Raw genomic sequence first — 10,202 nt, forward strand, 5'->3', positions numbered from 1 at the left:
TTGGTGGGGAAGAAGGGGACAGAGACAAGAACTATCTTAACCCATCCGGGCTGGGAATCAAGGCAAATAAAAATAGACAGCTTACAGTAAATGGGCAGGAAAGGGGAAGTCAGGTACTGACCCACTCTCGTGGCCCAAGAGGAAAGCCCAAGGTTACCCAAGGTTATTTTCCTCTGCACCTGCTGTTCTCACTGCCCTGGAATGCCCTTTCTCCTTTCCTGCCCAGAAAACTGACTTACCTTTCATTGGCTCAGGTACCGCCTCCTCCAGGAAGCCCTCACTCACCTGCCTCCCTGCTCCTCCCAACTAGGTTGGACTGGCTCTCGCCACCCCATCACGTCTCTTGAGCCTTCATCATGTCCGTCTGACCATGAGGCCTGTGTCCTCTGTGCCTGCCCTTGGACCTCCAATCTAATAACCGGCCCGACCTCTCGCTTGTTCCTGACTCCAGAGCCTGAGCCCAGCCCCTCTCACACAGACACTTCTCGGGAGCCCGGGCCCTGCCCTGCCCCCCGTCTAGTGGAAAGGGCACTGGTGTTGGAGGCAGAAAGGTCCGCTGCAAGCCCAGGCCCCACCCTTCACCAGCTGCACGGGGGGCAGCCATGCAGACCCCAAGAGGCTGGCGTGAGGGGGAAGGTGGACCTTCAGTAAACACCAGACACCCCTGCTCCACCTTGCCCTGGATTCCCTCCTCCGCGGGACCGTCCAGACACTGCAAAGCCTGGCCGGGACAGACAGAGGTGAGGGCCTGGCCACAGTGATGATGACAACTGCTGATGGCTCACCCACTGGGTGCTTGGAGCTTTGTGTACACACGTGCATTCTCGTATCCATCCTCCCAACAACCTCTTCAACCGAGGAGCACCCGGCGGTCAGTGTGGGGACACAGAGGTACACCTGGGTTGGTCTGACGCCAAAGCCCAGGCGCTGCGCGAGGTGGACTTGCTTCTCCACACGTGGCCAGGCCTTCCCAGGCAGGACTCGGGCCCCCTGTGGGCCCTGCCGCACCGAGCCCCGTCAGCCCCTCTGCAGGTGGTTCTAAAATTTGCTCAATTGTTAACAACACCTCCCACGCTGGAATGTTATCACAGAAGGGATTTCCAGATCATTTGGCCAAACTCAGTCACCTCTAACTCCCCGGGGCCCAGCAACAGTGCAAAGCTGCTTCCTCAGGTTCATTCTCTGAGCACTTTGTAAATACTTCAGTTGGGGCCTGCGTCCCCACGCCTGGTGGGTGTTGGCATGGATGCCGGGTGAACTGGTGGCCTCCCTGTCTCCCCACCACCCAGGACAGGGGCTCCAGCTGGGTCCTGAATGAAGCTCAGAGAGGACAGAGGGAGGTCTCAGGGACTCAGAGGGCATCTCCAAGGCCAGACTGGACACACCCCTTTCCCATCATAAAAACATTCCCGAGAGAGACAGGGGATTAATCTTCTGAAGGCTTTTAAAGGAGCCCCGTGGAGGCTGGTCCTGAGCAGGGCGTCCTCTCCTACCAGCCCAGGAGAGGAGTCCTACACCCCTCCACACAGAGAAGGGCACAGCCTCACAGAGGAGCCCGGCTGGCTTATGCCCCAGCCAGGAAGTGGGGCTGGGAGGCTGGCCCAGGCGGTTTCGGTCTCAACCACAAATACCTCCGGGTCCCTCGGGCCAGCGCAGGTCAGAGTGGCAGCTGGGCTTTTCTGTCCCATCTCTGTCCTTCTCGACCTCCAAACCCAAAGCCAGGCTGACCCCAGGGTCAAGGAAGGCAGAGGCCTGGAGGCCCAGCTGCTGCCTAGCCCCATTGCTTCTCTCCCAGCTGGCCACCGACAGAGCCACCAACACCCATTTCCAGATGTGTGCACGCGTGTGCACACATGAGTGAGCACGTGTGTGTGTGTGTGTGCGTGTGTGTGTGTGTATCTAAGGGGGGCAGGAAGATTGAGAGCCATCAGGTGGAGGGTGGCCCAGGGCGACGGTGGTCCCAGGGACCTAGGTCACCCCCTGGTTCCCCATTCACCCTTGACCCTCTGAGACGTCCTTTTCCAGCCTCTGGAGCCCTTCCAAGAACCACATACAGGTCTTCACGGGAGGAAGGAGCCGCTCCCACTTCCTCGACGCCTCTAGGAACTCTCCCAGCGAGGGCGGAGGCTGCAACCCAGAGCAGGGAGCTCGGGAGAGCCTTGTTGTCCAGCCCCACATGGGAGAACTGGGGATGGTGACGTCAGCCTCAGATAAATTTGATCAAATTATCCGGAAGGGCTCTGTAGGAAGAGCTCGCCAAGGGTGGATTTGTTTAACAACAACACAGGCTTTGGGCCCAGAAGGTTTCACTACCTGAAACACAGCCCTAGCCCTGTGAGTGGGTTCAGAGAAGCCGCTGCCATTTCAGGAGCTCTCTCCAGCTCCCACTGGGGAACCAGACCCTGGAGAATGGAGAGATGTTGCGGCCACAGCGCCCTGCATGCCATGCTCCTCACCTGCCACTGACCCAGGCCGGGCGGGGGTGCTGTGGGCAGGGCAGTATCTGTCTGCTCCCCTCATACCTTTTTTCACTCGCTCCCACTCTCCCCTGGGTTAGGGTCACCGGAAGCCACGGGTGGCCTTGAAGCTCTCCCCCCAAAAACCTGCCCACAGCCTTCAGCTCTGGCCAACCCCACTGGCCCTCACCCCTTCTCTGCTCATCTCCCACCTGCCTCCCCTGCTGGACTGGCCATTCCTGGTTTTGACCTCGACCTCGGCACCTGGCCCTGGGTCAGCACTATCAACCTGAGTTCCGTCAACAATGGAACCAGCTCTCACCCTCCCAGGCAGCTCTTGCAAGCTGGGGCCAGGCACTGCATGGGCCCCCTCTGCCTCATGCTGTATCCCACCCTGGCACCAGATTGGGGACCAGTGAGGTCAGGGTCTAGCCCAGCCTTCTGCAATGACCCCTGGGCCCCAGGACATCTCCTCATGTATGGTCAGCACGCCAAGCCTGGACGCATCCCCTTCCTCCAAACCTGCCCCTGCAGAGTCCCCACATCCGTAACCACACATCCCCCACTCAGCTGACCAAGCCAGACACCTGGGCTCAGCCTGGTGCCTCCCACCCGCTCACCAACTCAGCAGCCAGTCCCAGCCCTGAGCGTGCCACTCCTGGACACCGCTCGCCCACCAGTCGTCCCTGTCCCCACCCCACCCCAGAGCCCCAGCCTCGCAATCCTGACAGCTGTAAGTCTCTGTGTCAGCCCAGGTCCTCCGAGAGGCAAACATCAGACAGGATTAATCGGGCAAGAAATGTATCAGGGGGATACCTGTGAGATAATATGGGGGATCCGTCAGACCCTGAGATGGAGTGAATAGGGTCCCCCCAAATGTCCTCTCAGAACCTCAGAATGTGACTTATTTGGAAAGGATATCTTTGCGGATGTAATCAGCTAAGTCAATATGAAATCATCCTGCATTAGGGTGGGCCCTAAATCCGATGACTCCTTACAAGAAGAGGAGAGTCACAGGGGAGAGGCCGCGTGGAGATGGGGCAGAGGTTGGGGTGATGCAGCTATAAGCCAAGGAACACCGAGGACTGCTGGGAGGCAGCAGGAGCCACAAGAGGCAAGGAAGGATTCTCCCCGGGAGCGTGGGGAGGGAGTGTGGCCCTGTCGACACCTGGATTTTGGACTTGCTCCCTTGGTGTGTCCCACCCTGCAATGGGCTCAGCACACGGTCTGTGCTGGATAGCATTGCTTCATGACTGACTAAATGAATGAATGAGTGGACGAACCAGCCCTGTTATTGTGTTATTGCTGCATAAATTGCAGAGGGAACAATTGATTCATTCAGCAGCTGCTGGGACCCCTCAGGGCAGGCCCTGTGCAGAGCTCAAGGGGCAAGCAGGGCCCAGAGCGCTGGGCAGGCCCAGGTGAGGGGCCCCCCTCAGCCAGGTGCGACTGCGGGTATGAGGCGCCTCCTCGTGCCCTCCCAGCCCCAGCGCTTCTCTGTCACCTCATGGCCCTTGCTCTTCCGTCTCTCTGTCCTGCGAGGCAGTGAGCACCCCGTTATGATGCTACACCCACACACGGACCTGGCTCTGTCTTCGTGCACACAGGGGAAACCTCCGATTTCCTGTCCTCCCCCAGGGTCAGAATCCCCATTTTCCTCTGCCAGGCACTGTTTGCACACCGGAGGCACTCTGCCTTCTGCTCTCAGAGCCTGCTGCCATCACCCCGGGGCACCCTGGCCACGGTTCACACACAGCGCCTCAGCCCCACCCTTGTGAATATTCACTGAGTACTTGGCTCTGGATTATTCTAGGCCTGCACTGCCCCACACGGGAAACCAGCCACACGTGGCTGCTAGCGCTTGACACAGGGCAGGTTGGAGTGGTGCTGTGCTCTAGGTTTCAAAAACAGCAAGGGAGAAAAATGTAAAATATCTTGTTACTAATTTGTTCATTGGTTCTGTATGGAAATGATAATATCTTAGATACACTGAGTTAAATGTATTATTACAACTGATGTCACCCATTTATCTTCACTTTTTTTAACGTGGCTGCTAAGATGACATCTGTGGCTGGCATTCTATTTGTCTTGCACAGTGCCAGTCCGTATTTCACGAGTCCTTGAAAAGGAAGTCTGGGGGACAAATTCAGAAACGCGCCTGCACAGACGCTAAGTATCTACTGAGGATCTACTCTGTCAGGGATGCCGAGACAAGTCAGCCAGGTTCCTGCCCTCCGGGACCTCCCAGAGGGTCAGCACCCTGCTCCAGGCCACACTCCAAGGCAGTGGGGGACGTGGGACTGAGACGCGGGTCTGGGGAGCTGCTGCATATGCTTGCCCCTGAGCGTGCTGGCAGCTTGCTAAGTGTGGGTGTCCGTCTTTCCTTCTTGGAGATGTGCTGGTTCAGTCGTGACTGGTGGAGGGAAGCCCATGACTTGGAGCCAAGCCGGCACAGGGCTCGGTGCCAGCTGCCCCTTGCCCTGCCTGAGTGACCGTCTTGTGCCACTGCGTTTGTCTAAGTCAAACGGGTGTGGTCGTTCCCACGGTGGCCAAGGGGGGCACTGGGCTGGGGGGGGCGATGCCCCCACACAGTACCAGCAGCCAGCAGCTTTTTTGGGTCAGGGACCCCAACTGCAACCCACCAGACGTAGAGATCGGAGGAGGATTTATAAAAAGGACTTCTCTGGTTTAGTATGTATGGGGTTTTTCTTACAATCATTTTGAACCTATTTTTATTAAACCCTTTTTAAAGAAATGTAAATGAAAGCGCCAAGTCAACCTGCAATTCTGCTCTTTCCCTTAACGTGAAATCTTTCTTTAGGCTAAAATTCATTCATGTAAAATAAGCTTGCCTCGAATAGACCGAGTGCAGCACATGCTCCGACGTCTCCCCACGTCTTTTTAATCCCCAAACTGGTCCGCGAGGCCGCCTTGTCATCTCGCCCCGCTGCAGCAATTTGGTGACAGACGTTGAGTTCCCGGGTTTAGTTTTCCCGAAAGCATTTCCTTCTCACCCTGATTTTTGCGCCGTATCAGGAAAGCCAAGCGCCCGCTCTCTTTGCATCAATGTTCCGATTTAAACTTCCTGGCTCATCCATACTTGAAATATTTGACAAATGCTCGACTGATAGTTCTAATCGGAAAAAAAAAAAATAAACCACCCAGAGAAACACATAAACGATACACGCTGGGAAGCACTCAGCTGCTTCACAAATTGCAGAACTCAGCAGAGCTCTTTTTTTAAAATGCCGGTATTGGAAGAGATATCTGCGGATTGATCATAGCTGCATTTGTCGTTTTAGAATTATCTGCGTAGTTTATTATCTAATCCCTCACCACACTTGATGAGATAAGAGTGATTATCCCATTTTACACAAGAGAAAATTGGGGCCCAGAGCGGGTGAGGGGCTTACAGCTGGTGGATAGCAGCGAGGGTCTACTGGGCACCCCCTTCCTGCGAGGGTCTCTGGTCACGCTTCCCCCATTGACCCCACAGCAGGCTCTGGGCGGGGACCGCTAAGCCTACTTCAAAGACTCAGGCTGGAGTCCTGCTGTGGGTCTGGGGCTGGGAGTCAAGTCCACATGTCAGCTCCTCCCAAGAGGCCCAGTGAGCCCTCGGAGGGCAGCAGAATGAAGCGCTGATGCTCTGCAGCCAAAACCTGGTCCCCACCACGCACCACCGCCTGAGCTGCGAGCACCTTTGTTACTCTGGCCGTCTGTCAGGTCCCCACCTGCCTCCTGTTCACGGCTACTGGTGACCACTCCCAGCCTGCGCTCCATGGCCAGCCTGGCACCCACCTCCCCAGCCTGGCCTGCTGGAGCCCCCTTGGCACCCAGTGGGGGCCTTGGCCTGACCTTGACTGCCCCCTTGAACTGTGCTGTGGCCACAAGCCGGGCCCCCTACTAACAGTTTCCCCTCCAGACAGCCACGTGCTGGCAGAAGGGCCTAGCCCTCACTGCTGCCTCCTCCTGCAGGGAGCGGCCCTCGGTGCAGGCAAGGCTGAGCACAAGGCCAGGGGCGGCGCCCACTCCTCCTCTGCCTCGGCTCCCCGGAGTCTGGCAAGGCCTCCCGACTGCTCTCCCCACCACAGCACATGGCCTGGATCGTCATACACCTCCCTGCAAGGACTCTTCATGGGCCCCCCAGTGCCCTCACAACGAACTGTGGCCCCTAGCACGGCGTTCCAGGCCCTCCACAGGCTGGCTTTTTCACTCTCAATTCCTGCCCGCCCCCTCTGCACACCCCCTACTCCACTGGACTAGCATAGCCTCAGCAGCCTCTGATTCTCCAGGCCTTTCAAGGCCCCTCTAGGCTCTTCCACACCATTACTCCTTCCCCGCCTGCCCCACGCAGCGCCTCCTCCCTGAGGCTTCCCTGGCTCGCCCGGCAGGTGTTCCCTCACCTGCGCCCTGCGTCCATCGCACATACTGCTGTGTAACTGGAAGGAGCGACTCTGAGCACAGGATGCTGAGTCTGGAGTGCAGGGACGGTGGGCGTCCGGACATGGGGCTAGACCCTGGAGGCACAAGATGAGCGAGGCATCTCTGCCCCTGAGGGGCTTAACTGCTGGCCCAGCAAACAGGTGCAGAAACAGTTCATTCTAAAAAAATGTGCTAAGTGATCACATCGGAGCACCGCGGGCAGAGAGGGGCCACGCTGGGAGGAGAGGAGATTTAGGGACGTCTTCCTCTGGGCGAGGCCACGTGAGCAGAAGCTGGGGTGACCCAGAGGCTAGACTAGTTGCAGGTCTAGCACTGAGACCCCTGCTTCCCAGGAACCCTCCACCCCAAAGGCCCATGTGGAGGCCTTTCCTGGCTCAGAGGCAGGACCATCAGGGGAACAGCCTGGGGACCTCGGCAGTGGGCAGCTGGTATTGGCCAATTCACTGAAAATCCCTCAGTGAGCTCAGAGCTGGCTGCCACCCTGGGTTCAGTTTAGATGATCCCAGTTTTGGCAACATCTCAAGCCTCACAGTCAGGAGCCATGGAGCACAGGCCTTCTCTCTCCGTCAGGCCCATTGGGGGTTGGCCTTGGCCGCGTGATGACATGGAGGGCCTTCCCCGGCTCTGTGGTCTGGTGTTGGACATCCACGACGAACACGTGTGCTCTTCTGTCTCCAGGGGACCTGGTGAGGGCACAGTGCCCAAGTTTATTGCTGCTGGGGCTCTCTTCCGAGGACGCTTGGGCTGCCCAAGGTGGGTGACATGCGATCTTCCTTTTCTTGGTGGCTGCGATGCCTTTCAGCACTGTCTTCTTGGCCTTCAAAGCCTTCGCTGTGGCTTTGAGGGAGCAGGCGTGTCCCTCTCCACTGTCAACTCCATCCTCGTGAAACAGGGGTGATTTTTAAAAATCTATTTTAATTTTATTTTTTCTGATATTCAGATAACAATTCCTTATGTTTGATTAATGATTACAGTTAATAAGGCACCTTATCGACCATGATATTATCTATTTTTCAAAACTGCTCTGTGAGGAGGCTACGTAAGACACCTGGTCTCCTATCTAATATCCATTTCCCCCTCTTCCTTATCAATGAAACTTGCATATTACTGGGGATGGCAATGTGCCCAGCTAAAAAAATGACATTTCCCAGGCTTCCTTGAAAACAGGAGTGAGTGAGGAGCCATTGGGTGAGGCTTCTAGGAAGTTCTTATGCTTTACCCTCTTCCTCCTTCCTCCTTCCTGCTTCCCAGAGCTGGGATGTGATCGCTGGGTCTCTGGGCCATTTTGCACCCCAAGGTGATAAGAATGGCAGAGCAGAAAGAAGGAAGGCATCTGCGTCTCTGATGACTATAGAGCATTGCACCAATCCTGGACTATGTATGTCCAGATTTTTCTAATGGGAGAGAGAAACAAACTTTTATTTTGCCTAAGTCACTGTTACTTGAGGTTTTCTGTCATATGTTGCTTAGTCTAATCTTAATGGCTGCAGAAGGTCTAATCCTTATCTCCATTTTACAGAAAACAGTATTAAGCACCTACTATGGTCCAGTGTCCAAGCTGGGATCTTTATAGATGTTGTCTCAGTAATTCTCACAGTAGCTCTGTGAGGTAGGTATCATTATCCCATTTCACAGGGGAGGAGACTGAGACCAGAGAGATAAAATGACTTGCAAAAGCAGACAGCCAAGGCAGAACTGAAGCTCTGCTAGCATTGATGGCCTTCCTGCTCCAGCCCAGATGCCCAAAGAGTGAACATTTAATGGTGGAAACGTAGACATCTGCGATAGAACAGTGAGAAGACAATCCCGGGGTAAGTGGAGTTTTCTGACCCCCCTAAGTCACAGTATTGAGGACTTCTCTGCTCTCAGTGGTAACGAAGCATCTGTTCAGGAGCCTTTTAAACCCCCTGGGACTCAGTGTCCTCATCTGTAAAGCGGGGTTGGGTGGGGGTGGTGTCAGCCAGCGAGACCCCTCCTGTCTCTCACCTCTGGAACTCTAGCACTGTCCACTTCTCACCTCTCCTGTATGTTTTAACCCTCTCCTCCCCACAAAGGGGCCACCCGTGAAGGGCCACCCGAGCCCGCATGCAGGCTGGACGTGAAATGCTCTGTAGTTTGAGAACCTTCTGGATTGGGCGAGAGCCCTGTAGAAGCGAAAGAGGAAGCATCCTTCTGTTTACCTCCTCCGGTGACATCACGCTTCCTTGCTTTGTGCACAACCTGCAGGCCATCGGCCCGCCCGTCCCCGGAGAGCCCCTCGCTCAGCTGCTGCTGCGGAATAGCACATACGCGGCCCATGGCCAGCTCCCCAGAAACAGGAAATGCTGGGTGCGGCCCCATGCTCTTCTCAGAGGCTCTCTCTTTAAAGCACATCTGGCTGCCCCCGAGGTCAGCCCCTATTAGCCAGTGCACCCCACAGGGTGGGCCTCAGTGCTGTGGAAGGAGGCAAGGCCACAGACGGGTCTGGGACCACTCGGGAACCTTGGGGAACCCCACAAGGAACAGGTTCCAGCCCCAGCTGTGCACTTGCGAGCCAAGTGGCCCTGGGCAAGTCACTTGTTTCTTGGGAACTGTATTTTCCATCAGGAAGGTGGAAAAAGGTCAATCAGATGGCCCTGAGGCCCCGGGTTGATCCTGGCGCCACCACTCATCAGCTATGTAACATCGGGCAGGCCACAGCCTCGGTTTCTCCATCTGTCAAACGAACAGGTTGAAGCAGCTTGGACCAGAGTGAACACTGGATAGGATGAACTTGAAGGGCCCTCTGGCTCTAAAACTGTACACGTTCTAGCTGAATCCAATAATAAATGAAAAGAAACCTCCACTCTGGCCTGCACATAGCAGGCACGTGATGAACGGAGGCAGGCAGGGCAAAAATGCAGAATTACACAGGGGTTGAGAGGCTGGGCGCTGAGTCAGATGTTCATACACTCACTCACTCAACGCTCCTAAGCGCCGATGGCATGCCAGGCCCGGCTGGGCGCTGAAGGAGCTGCCACGAGGGAGGACACGATCTCCCCTCCAGGTCCAACATTCCAGCAGGGAGAGGCCAACAGCAAAACAAACGCATCAGTGAAATAACTTCAGCTGGCATCAAGGGCTGGGATGCAGTGGAGTGTGACCAAGGGAGGGGACGCTTGAGCTGAAGTCTAAATGAGGATAAGGGGCAGATAAGTGAAGATCTGGGAAGTGGATTATGGGAGGAGGAAACTGCCGGGGCAAAGACCCTTAAGGGAGTCCAGTGTGGCTGGAGAGTGCGGTGAGCAGGAAACACGGGACAAGATGAGGCTGGTGACGGGACAG

The sequence above is a fragment of the Ceratotherium simum genome, chromosome 23, assembly GCF_057802395.1.
Source record: "Ceratotherium simum simum isolate JZ-2026a chromosome 23, ASM5780239v1, whole genome shotgun sequence".
Classification (NCBI taxonomy): Eukaryota; Metazoa; Chordata; class Mammalia; order Perissodactyla; family Rhinocerotidae; genus Ceratotherium; species Ceratotherium simum.